Source organism: Mytilus trossulus, chromosome 1 (genome assembly GCF_036588685.1).
Source record: "Mytilus trossulus isolate FHL-02 chromosome 1, PNRI_Mtr1.1.1.hap1, whole genome shotgun sequence".
Taxonomy (NCBI): Eukaryota; Metazoa; Mollusca; class Bivalvia; order Mytilida; family Mytilidae; genus Mytilus; species Mytilus trossulus.
Window position 1 is genome coordinate 75,197,338 of NC_086373.1, and position 13,029 is coordinate 75,210,366.

At 31.5% G+C, this 13,029-nt stretch overlaps 1 protein-coding gene across 1 annotated transcript in view; it reads right to left on the bottom strand.

Annotated features, from left to right (window-relative positions):
* The window catches only part of LOC134710068 (lysophosphatidic acid receptor 6-like), a 44,962-nt gene extending 43,525 nt beyond the window's left edge, over window positions 1–1,437 (bottom strand). The window contains exon 1 of the mRNA XM_063570243.1: window positions 1,346–1,437. The gene's annotated coding sequence lies outside the window, so the exon portion shown is untranslated. The remainder of the gene's footprint in view (window positions 1–1,345) is intronic.
* Window positions 1,438–13,029: the final 11,592 nt, after the last annotated feature.

Here is a 13,029-nt window from a genome sequence, read left to right on the forward strand (position 1 = left end):
TTTTTAAGCTTCGCCTCAAAAATTTGCAAATTAAATATTTTTTTATTAAAATTTTCAAATCGCTCGCTCGCCCCAAATTTTGTCCAAAAATCCGTAGAACAAGAAATTTAATTGGTGTGGCCCAAGCAGAGAATATAAACAACAAAAAATGGTACTTTTCATTGTATAATATATTGTGACAGATAAAAAACACAAAATGCAGACCACGTACAATAGGATTGTTATGTCCAACATCGCAGCTCGGGTTGATCTCTGTAATTTTTATTGAAGATTAATGCCGTAATAAATAAATTAAATTATTCTAGATAGAAAACATAACGTAAGTCAGTTACTCAATTACAAAAGACACCGAGCAGTTACAGTTCTCGTGTTTAATGCAGATAAGCAAAGTTCCTTCAAATTGGTTTATACTCTTTTTTAATGACTTGTTAATGAACTGATATGTAGTCATATATCTTCATAAGACAAAAAAAAAATAATTGGACGATGTTTCTGGGTACGTTGTTGTCATATGTTGCAACAGTTAATTTATGTCAGCAGCAGAGAAACAAAAAAAACGTAAACAGAGTATTATGAAACGTGATTATAGTATATACTATATTTTCAAACTTTACTTAGTAGTTAACAGAGTATTAAAAGGCGTTATTCAGCTGGTTCATTAACAAAATTATGTACTAGTACAGTGACAATGGACGCCTTACTGATACTCTGCGACTGTATCTTACATTAATTTGTGGGATCCTTTACTATAGATAATTTAGCTGATCTGTAGGAATAACATCTTCATGCCTTATATATCATGTACTGTAGTACGACGCTAGATAATAACTGACGTGGACAGGTAACACCCGGCCACCGAAAGCTTTATTTTTATGAAGCCCAGGTGGTCATGTGGTCTAGCATTACGGCTACAGTGCAGACGATTTGGTGTCACGATATCTCAGTGGCATGTGTTCGAGTCCCGGGGAGAGAAGATCAAACAATTAGCAAAAGCAAATTTACAGATCTACAATTGTTTGGTTGAACAAATATCGTTCGAATCCCGTCGAGGGAAGAACAAAAAACTTGCGAAATTATATATAAACAACTCGTCTAAAAATCAACTCAACAATGTTAGATCTGTAAATTTGCTTTCGCAAATTTTTTGTTCTTCCTTCGCCGGGATTCAAACCCATGGTACTGAGATATCGTGACACAAATTCGCCTGCACTGTAACCGGCTCGCTTGACCACACGACCACCTTGGCTTCATAATATATGTATATATATTGTGCCTTTTTAAGATAGTCATGTTCTTTCACAGGTACAAATGTCATCGTTATCAATAAATGTCTGTTAAAACTTACCTCTCCTGAGAGAACGATTTTTTTTCTGCTATCTCCTTATTCTTAGTTCTTATATAATACCAAGGTGTGATGCGCCAAATGTCCAACATATGTCTAACACAGTCATTCAATTTGTTATCTTGCTGTTAAAACATAACTGTTAATGTGTATCACATAAACTTAACAAATCATGTGTCAAAATCAGATCTGCAACGTCTGCATGGGAATAAATATATAAAATGAACATAATAAATCATATCTCGCTTGTCAATTTTGTTTTGTTAAAGCCAATATCAGGTTTTTGTTTGTAGGAGATTGGGTTGCCCTTTGATTGAAGTCTTCTCATTTACAGATGTTATATTGAATACTACATCATTCTTTCATATTTTACTTGACCTTAATTCATAGTAACTATTACTCTTGTCTGTCGCTACCGGATTTATAATAATATAAATGAGTGACTATTTTCAAATTAATCGACTTGTTTAATCAATAGGTTAAATAATTGTAAAATAAATGTGACTTTATTTTCTAATACCACTAATACTTTCCTACAAATCGTGGCAGAAAGATACGCAATACAGTTTTAATATTTCAGATCAGTATTATGTCAGGACGTTGTTCCGACGACTTTTTTGTTTAGAGAAAAATAATTAACGTTTTACATTCAGGTGGGAAATATTTTCAAAGTAACTGATAATACCTCATTAATATACCCTCTGGGCATGGTTTATTTTAGTTTGTAATCATTGGATAGTGTATCCTTTCTAGAGAGCGACACTAAAATAACCATATATATGTTCCTTAGACTTTGTTATTTATTTATCTATGTAAAGAGCTTTCAACATACATGTAATTCTAGAACCCCTTACGTCTGATTCTTGGCTTCATATATACTACTCATTTAGAATTTAGAAATTTTAAACCAATCGTTCTTTATAACATGTGTTGAATAAGCATATAACAAATTATATGAAATGTATTACTATTAGTTAACTTAATTAAGAAGAACGCCACTTAAGATTATTAATGAGGTGGTTCAGATGCGTTTTTATTTGAAAGGAGGTATACATACTTTTTTTTAATTTACAACGAAGTCAACGTAATTATCTATTAGAGTATACTAATAACTGAGAAGACCTTATTTTGTGGACAGACTAAAAGAGTCTTCCGGAATAAGATTTGTGATGCCTCTGTAACATCAATGTTTTCTCGCCTAACTGCTGCAACTATATAGTTACCAGTTTGAGCATGAGAAGGTAAAATATATTACACATAAACAAACGACATACGACAACCACTGACTCACAGGCTTCTGACTTGGGACATGCACATACATACAGATTGCGTCGGGGTAAAACATATTAGCGGGATCCAAAACTACCCCCTATCATTTTTTAATATAAGGTAGAATAGAACACTCTTATTCCGTTATAGGAATACTTCCGAGGTTCAAGTATTCAGAGCAAAAGAAAAAAACAAACCCAACACCCGGTGGTATACATCTCCACAGAAAATTTTAAAAGTAAAGCCTACACACAAGAAAAGCTTGTAATCATTACCCTAGAGTACATACAACGGAAATGATGTCAAAGTATTCCTTTAATATACTCCAAAATTGTACATCAGAAATACACAAAATAATTTGTTGAACGTATATCAACACTCAGGCATAGATTACCTTAGCTGTATTTGGCACAACTTTTAGAAATTTTGGTTCTCAATGCTCATCAACAGCGTACTATATTTGGCCCTTTTAAACTTTTTCGGATTCGAGCGTCACTGATGAGTCTAATGTAGACGAAACGTGCGTCTGGCGTACATACTCAATTAAGTCCTGTTATTCTGGACCGAGAAATTACAATATAGAGATAGGATAAGAATTGCAACTTTAGCATCTGTGAACTCTCTACCATTGGCCGTATTCTTCCAATGGACAAGAATGAGACTTTGTGAAATCGCTGGTGCCGTTCGACATTGCCGAACATTGATAAAGCCATCCGATAGGCACCAGTCGATACAGTTTGTCTAGAATAAAGGGACAAAGACATGCATTTGAATATGCAACAGATAATGTTTTTGGTTGATTATAAATATTATATTAAGACAGCATTTACTCTCAGCATCATATACTTTTGCATTACCTGTTTCTGTAGACACAAACTGTTTAAACTGAAACTATCGATAAATGTGCCTACATTTCTTGATAATATCGCAATGCTATACACGCAATATACATTTACATACGCCGCTATAAGATATTCCACCGCTGGATAATCTTATTTGTTTGGTATGTTTTAAATGAAAAAATCTGAACGACTGATAAGTTTCATAAAGGATAGTTTAAAAGGATATTTCGGATTTAAAAAAGAGAAAGAATGGATGTGAATAAATAAAGCGTTATAAATAAATGCCTCGTTTACAAAAAAGATAAGTATTAATTGCCATGAACTCAACTTAAAATATGTGTTTATAACCAGGTAGAACTTAATTTGAATACCAAATTTAAATATAAGTGTTTAAAGCTCTAAGTTTGAGTAACTAGCTCACAACGGTTTTTTTGTTACATTTTTTGTTTGTTTTGATAATAGCTGAAGGAGGAGCGAAAAAAGATAATACAAAACAAATTAAAAGTGTAGGTACAATGTAACTATAATTTTAGGAAATCGCGATAATACAGCTTATACATACTTTGCTATTTCAATTATTTGAAAAGTGACAATACAAGTTGTATGCATTTCATGTTGGTAACAATAGATGAATAGATTAAGACTGTTTTCATTATACCGCCATTGACTCCGGATTTAAAATTTAAGACAGGTTACCCTTATTTGTGGTAAGACATCTGGGCTCGGTCAAAAAACTTTACTCAGTACTCCGAGTACGAAATAAGTGCTCGAAACATAAATCCAGTATCTGATTGGTTGATTTTGAGTCTGAGTACAAAAATCGTGCTCGAAAGCTTTATGATCGCAAGGCCTGGTACTCTGTAAAAGCAGCCAAAAAAACAAAAATAAGTAAAATCAAACATATAATCAGTGAAGATAAAACTCGTCATTGATACCAGGACCATTTTTTTTTTATATAAACGCCTGACGCGCGTTTCGTCTACAAAAGACTCATCAGTGACGCTCGAATACCCAAAAGTTAAAAAGGCTTAATAAAGTACGAAGTTGAAGAGCATTGAGAACAAAAATTCCTAAAAGTTTTGCCAAATCCAGATAAGGTAATCTATGCTGAGGTAGCAGTTAGTTCCTACATCAAATTGTACCGATTGACAGATTGATATAAATCTTTTACGTCCCTCTTACTTCACCTGATAGCAGGATATGCAACCACAGTGCAGGTAAAAGTCGTTAATATGAAAAGTCTATTTAAAGAGTGCATTATATACATGTTTTAGTGGTTTTTTTCCCTGGCAAATGTGATCTTTCTCTGTTTGTATCTTTAGAAAAGAAGAATACGAAACCTGCATAATAGACTAAATGCTTTGGTGATAAAATTAAGAAAGGAAATGGTGAATGTGTCAAAGCGGCAACAACCCGACCATAGACAGACAACAACTGACGGCCACTGTCGTTAATATAGGCCAAGAGACTTTAGATCGTTTTCTTATGTAATTGTTTCCCGTACTTTCGCGCACACTATTGTTAATGTAACGTAACGTTATTGTTACGTATATCTTTTATCTTACGATCATAAAGCATCTAAACTAGCAAGACGTTATTTTTCTTCCACAACAAGAGTGAATAACCCTCAAGATAGCCAACAATGGGTCGCCAATGTAGCGGGAAATCCCGCACCCGTAGGTGTTCTTCAGCTGGCCCCTTCACAATATATGTATACTAGTACAGTGATAATGGACGTCATACTTAACTCCAAACTATACACAAGCAACTAAAATTAAAAAATATACAAGACTAACAAAGGCCAGAGATTCCTGACTTGGGACAGGCGCAAAATTGCGGCGGGGTTTAACATGTTTGTGAGATCTCAACCCTACCATATACCTATAGCCAATGTAGAAAAGTAAACGCATAACAATACTCACATTAAAATTCCGTTCGAGAGAAGTCCGAGTCCGATGTCAAAAGATGTAACAAAAGAAAATAAATTAAATGACAATAATACATAAATAACAACAGACTACTAGCAGTTAACTGACATGCCAGCTCCAGACCTCAATTAAACTGACTGAAAAATTATGTCTTCATTATATGAATATCAGGCACAATCCCTCCCGTTAGGGGTTTAGTATCATACTATCATAAAATAGACGAAAAGAACATAACCCGTGTCATGCCAACATCTGTTTTTTTTTTAAATAAATGTGTTTAGTGCCGATGCAAAGACCCTATAAGTGAATCAATATTAAAGCCAAAACATGCAATCTTTAATGACCTAACAAAAGTATCGTAACTATATCCCTTCTTAATAAGCCTGTTTAAAGTTTTTTTAAGCTTTTGAGGTGAATACCGACATTTTTGTGCTTTGTAATAAATATTACCATAAAAAATTTGAATGTGAAATACCTGAACGTTGAGTTATATTTTCGAATTATTCCCTTATACCAGTGTTAAGATTTAGTAAATGTTTTGACCAGTTTGTGATATCGAAAACACTGGTGTAATAATTTTTCAGTTATACAAAAATTTCTCTCGCTAAAAGCTTATACATTGTTACATACACGAGCAAATCGTAGATATATAAGCACCATAAGATGGTGGCAAGGGAACGTCACCATCTAAAAATGGATAATTAACAATAGGAAATGAAAAATCATAACTTTTTGTATTAAGCTTCCCGTTAATGATAAAGATATCAAGATAGAGGAAAGAGCAGAGGTAATTGTTAGTATAAGCTTGATTTAAAGTAAATTCAACAGGATACATTTCTTTAGTATACATAATAAAGTCGTCATTATTGAGAGCAAGATTTATTTTATGCAATAGACAAAGACGATTTAAAATACACAATATATTTTATATTATTAGAGAATACTTTTGTACCAAAATCAGTGAAATTTGAAATGGCAAGATGTTCTTTAACCACTAAATGTAATCCCTTATTGCAACAAGTCCTCAATTTGAATTGTACTGTACATACATGTCAATACAGCTAATTATGCACACGCAGACACGTTTTCTGTTATGGTACTCTACGATCAAATGCCGGACTGATGACAAGAAACAGCACTCCGATTACATCAAGAAAACACGATTGAAAATAAATCTTAAATGTTTTCCCATTGTTACATTGAAAACTTTTTCTCACGCATGACAATAAATTGTTGCAAGGATTTAATTTGAGCATTGAAATATAATAAAGACATTACTTTCTTCGTTTGAGGTTTTAATAATTATGTTGACGACCTAATTTTCTATCCATTGCATTTTACTTTATTGTTACAATTGGATTGTGGAATGTTTATACGTTCTTTTTAAGGTTAAGATTTCACAGAAATCGCACAGAGGTAATGTGATTGCGTATATGTATGGTAATGTGATTGCGTATATGTATAGTAATAAGGTGTATCAAACTAGTGCTAAAACAATAAACAATAAATTAACAAACAAGCAACAAAATAACTACATGTTTGTCTTAGTAGTCCCGAGCTTATTTCTTGTTCCGTATATAGTCAAAAACGTGATGTTGAAAATACGTCCCACACAGTATGTTTAAAAAATAATTTGTTATCAATCTTTACCTATACATTCAGAAGGTCAATGCTTCTTTGTTCAATGAAAGAATTCATAACAAAACATATAACTGTATCATTAAGGTCATATTCTCATTTATATATTTTCTATCATTTCGTTGCGTTGAGAAAGAAGCTCAGAATATATACCAATAGTAACAAAACATAGTGATTTACTGAGAACATTTTTTTAGTGAAACCATTTGAAGGTGATTGACCTGAACAAATCAATAGTCGTGTAAAAAGTAATATTAACTCCGCGGATAACTCGAACAGGAAAGTCTCTAATCAAATGACAAAATCAAAAGCTCAAACACATCAAACGAATAGATAACAACTGTCATATTCCTTACTTGGTACATATATTTTCTCATGAAGATTGATTGATTGTTGTTTGCTTAACGTCCAGTGGCAAATATTTCATGCATATTCAGGACGAGAACACGTTAACAATAAATACAATAGGTAGGTTGTTATAATAGAGGATGATGGTCGGGGAAATTTGGACTGCCACTGGAAAATGAGGGTTGTTGGATAGAGACACGGACCCCTCAAAGAGTTGTTGCAAGGGTTCTTAACGTGCAAAGAGCGTGGCACTCTCTTTACACGAGGCATCGGATTTAACGTCCCCCTTCTGACCGGACGTGACTGCGAACTTGATACATCCCGCACAGCCAAACGGAAGCCCCACTTCGGCAAGCGTTTTACTGCCGGTCGGGAGAAGACCAAATGACCATATGTCTATACCCCAGTCACCCTTGGGGGTTCTCATGAAGAAAATCTTGGGTAGAACCTGCTTTTCAAACCAGTTAAATCTCTCACTTGTATACATGATAGACGCATCAAACGTGTCTCACAGTTATTTCAAGTATTTCTAAAATCTAATAACTTTAAATGTTAAACAAAATATAAATAAATTAGAAACAAGTAAAATATACAAAATATTATTAGAACAATATAAAGAAATACCAATTGGCTTTTTCAAATGGAAGAGACTACTAAATTTTGAGAACATAGAAAATAAAGCTCAAAACATATTAAAATTTGTTCATAATTATTTGAAAGAAAATAATCTAAAAATGTTCAGATAGAAACTATTACATTTTATTTTTCCAAACAAAGTTTTATTACAAACAATCGAAAATATGCAAAAACTCACACTGTAATATTACAGAAGATTATAAACACTTGTTTTTATTACATGCCACTTTCTTGATAAATTTTGGAAAGACATATTTAATCTGGTAGAAAAAGTTAAACTTGGAAAACACATTTTAACACTAAAAAATTGATTTGGGGCTACAAAATAAATGATATAGAATATTATGATATTAATATTTTTCTTAGTAATTATATTTTCAATTCACAAAATACGCTATCTGTCAGAGTTTAGAACAAAGAATATAAATGTATTTTATGTTTTTAAAACTGAGCGTAGAAATAGGCTTGTTCTACAAAACATTTTTTTTAACCATGAAAGAAAAGGAATATTAGGAAAAATATTTAGTTGTATTTGAAATGTTTGAACTGATAACATGGTTTGTAATATTATCAGTAATTTATCATTGTGTATTACTTATGTTTTTATCTAATTTTGTATTTATTAATGATGCATGATAGACATTAATTACAATATTTATATTATTATCTGGTACCAGGCATTATACATTACAAAAAAAACACAGCATAGTTGTTCTTTGATTACGTACGACTATTATACTTTCAAATTATATCTGTCTTGCCTGAATCATGATGTAGATAAAAGATAATTACACTCTTTTTGATATTGCTTGAAAAAACCCGTTATCCGGAAACACATGGAAAATATGCAAAAACTCACACTGTAATATTACAGAAGATTATAAACACTTGTTTTTATTACATGCCACTTTCTTGATAAATTTTGGAAAGACATATTTAATCTGGTAGAAAAAGTTAAACTTGGAAAACACATTTTAACACTAAAAAATTGATTTGGGGCTACAAAATAAATGATATAGAATATTATGATATTAATATTTTTCTTAGTAATTATATTTTCAATTCACAAAATACGCTATCTGTCAGAGTTTAGAACAAAGAATATAAATGTATTTTATGTTTTTAAAACTGAGCGTAGAAATAGGCTTGTTCTACAAAACATTTTTTTTAACCATGAAAGAAAAGGAATATTAGGAAAAATATTTAGTTGTATTTGAAATGTTTGAACTGATAACATGGTTTGTAATATTATCAGTAATATTATCATTGTGTATTACTTATGTTTTTATCTAATTTTGTATTTATTAATGATGCATGATAGACATTAATTACAATATTTATATTATTATCTGGTACCAGGCATTATACATTACAAAAAAAACACAGCATAGTTGTTCTTTGATTACGTACGACTATTATACTTTCAAATTATATCTGTCTTGCCTGAATCATGATGTAGATAAAAGATAATTACACTCTTTTTGATATTGATTGAAAAAACCCGTCATAGCAGGTTTTTCTCCCCACCTTTGCTATTCTTTGTCATTTATTCAATTGACATGATATTAGTTGATGTAATTTCGTAGTAATTATGTATTATTATTTCATATTAAATATGAACTTTTATGTCAAATGTTTTATTAGCAAAATGTATTTTTTGCATTTTATGATTTTGAATAAATGACCTTTTTTCGTCAGTTTAGTTTTTATATCATATAGCAAATCAAGCTCAGACTCTGGCTTGTGTATACGTAGTATGTTTATGGTATCTAGCTGTCTGTCTTAAAACCAGTTTTATTTGCTAATTGAAAATGAAGCGGAATAAAATAATTTAAGACAGCAGAGAAGATAATTCTGTTTAATTGGTTATTACTAACCGACTTAAATAAAAGAGTGAGCTTTTATTACTGTAAATGTATAATGTCTCTAGTCTGGTCAAAGGGTCAGAGTGTCCTACTTAATTAAACGATAAATTGTTGAAATTAGATAACTTGTTTTCACGTGCAGAGAAATTTCTTTTATGACCAATGCATGATTGGATATCATCTTTCTTATTGGTCAATGGCCTTGCGGGTCAGCATGAGTTCACGTGTAAGTGCATTGTGGTCACTTCCTTTTATCATCAGCATTTGATGTGTTAACTTGTGATTCTTATCAAACAATTTGTTCAAAATTCCCACCCACATACCGCCCTTTATATTATCTTTTGAAGTAAATATGTTTATTTATGGGGCAGGTTTTTCTCCCCACCTTTGCTATTCTTTGTCATTTATTCAATTGACATGATATTAGTTGATGTAATTTCGTAGTAATTATGTATTATTATTTCATATTAAATATGAACTTTTATGTCAAATGTTTTATTAGCAAAATGTATTTTTTGCATTTTATGATTTTGAATAAATGACCTTTTTTCCTCAGTTTAGTTTTTATATCATATAGCAAATCAAGCTCAGACTCTGGCTTGTGTATACGTAGTATGTTTATGGTATCTAGCTGTCTGTCTTAAAGAATATTATGATATTAATATTTTTCTTAGTAATTATATTTTCAATTCACAAAATACGCTATCTGTCAGAGTTTAGAACAAAGAATATAAATGTATTTTATGTTTTTAAAACTGAGCGTAGAAATAGGCTTGTTCTACAAAACATTTTTTTTAACCATGAAAGAAAAGGAATATTAGGAAAAATATTTAGTTGTATTTGAAATGTTTGAACTGATAACATGGTTTGTAATATTATCAGTAATATTATCATTGTGTATTACTTATGTTTTTATCTAATTTTGTATTTATTAATGATGCATGATAGACATTAATTACAATATTTATATTATTATCTGGTACCAGGCATTATACATTACAAAAAAAACACAGCATAGTTGTTCTTTGATTACGTACGACTATTATACTTTCAAATTATATCTGTCTTGCCTGAATCATGATGTAGATAAAAGATAATTACACTCTTTTTGATATTGATTGAAAAAACCCGTTATCCAGAAACACATGGAACCTGATAGAAGTCATTCCCAACTTGGATGAACTATAAAATTCCGAAAATAACGTCAGATGATATAAATACTTTAATATAATTAGAATAGCATGTAATATTTATAATATTTTGTAAAGACTAAAAATATGCAGTTTATCTACTTGAAAAAATCCCTACTTCTCGTACTAATGAAACAGGGACCTTCACTGAGATAGCTGTGTCAGTGGAGTAATTGATAACAGCGAGCAATACTGTTGTTGAATAAAAAAAAATAAAAAAATATCACTTTGTTATAAAACTGTTTATGTTGTTCTTTATTGGTCTTGTTTATTTTAGATTTATACTGTCAGCGTTATAATTTTCAGTCTGTTGTTAAGAATAAGAAACATGTTGAATAATTATATAGGCATCAGCTTTTTTTTTTATATATTAGAAATAATGGTTTCAAACGCATTCAGAAATGGCCAAAGATGAGAACTTGTCCGTGGGTTGTAATAAGCAGACATTTTATAGCTTTATAGTCGTTATAGCAACTATATATAGATTTTTTACTGGATATTATCGGGAACACTAACGTACCAGGTGAAACTATTTCAGATTATATTCCTTATTCAGGGAAAGCCATCTCCTAGAGGGATGTTTAGCATGTCAAAAAACCAGGTTCAACCCACCATTTTTTCCATTAAAAATATCCTGTCGCAAGTCAGGAATAAGGCCATTGTTATATTATAGTTCGTCTCTGAGTGTGTTAAATTTTAACGTTGTGTCGTTTGTTTTCTCTTATTTTTGAGTGTGAATACACATTACTATAAGACGTGTCACGGTACTTGAGGTTATATATGTTATTCTCATAGGATTTAGTCTAATGCTTAGTCCGTTTCTGTGTGTGTTACATTTTGTCGTTGGTCTCTTATATTTAAAGCGTTTCCCTTAGTTTTAGTTTGTTACCCCGATTTTGTTTTTTGTCCATGGATTTATGAGTTTAGAACAGCGGTATACTACTGTTGTCTTTATCTAGCAAGAACGCAGAATACATTCAAGTACAATTGTTACTGCCAGTACATGTACTGAAGATTTATCCGATTCTCTTTTCCCATTTGATATGAGAGTATCAGATAAATCAGGCACTGTCAAAGACGTCATGTATCCACGTATGAGTGAGAACACTTTCGCAATTAACAGAGAACTTTGTTTTTCTTCTTATTCAGATAAAATTGAATTACATTATTGCCTTAAAGAAGTGTACTAGGGAAGGCAATGTTTTATTTAATTTTGGATCCTTAATGCTCTTCAACTTTGTACTTGTTTAGCTTTATCATTTTTTTTTATAAGATCTTTACTGATGAGTCTTATGTAGACGATACGCACGTCTGGCGTACTAAATTATAATCCTGGTACCTTTGAGAACTATTTACACCACTGGGTCGATGCCACTGCTGATGGACGTTTCGTCCCCGGGGGTATCACCAACCCAGTAGTCAACACTTTGGTGGTGACATTAATATCAATAATGTGGTCTTTTTTTATAAATTGTACCAAGTCAGGGATATGGTTCGCCTTTTTTCTGTTTTGAGTTTGAATTGCCATTTGATTAGGGACTTTTCGTTTTGAATTTTCCTCGGATTTCAGTATTTATGTGATTTTACTTTTTATAGAGGGGTTCTTAATAGGTTCCAAACAAATTCAACATAATGAGATATGAACCAAGTGGCAATTACTAAAAAGATGTGACAGCATAAATTTGAGGCGACTACGAAAACCAATCATTTGAGCTCTTGTCAACAATTTTTTTTTTGAAAATAACAAAAGACATCATATAATAACAATTACATTTCAACATCAATCCATAGAAGTAATCAAGATCTGAAATGACAAATGAATGTTCCTACAATATTTTTAGTGATTCAGTATTTATTATATTGAAATTATGCAACTAATGGAGTGAAAACTGTAATGATTCGTTTGATATGTTTGAGCTTTTAATTTTGCAATTTGATTAGGGTATTTCGGTTTTGAATTTTTCTCAGTAT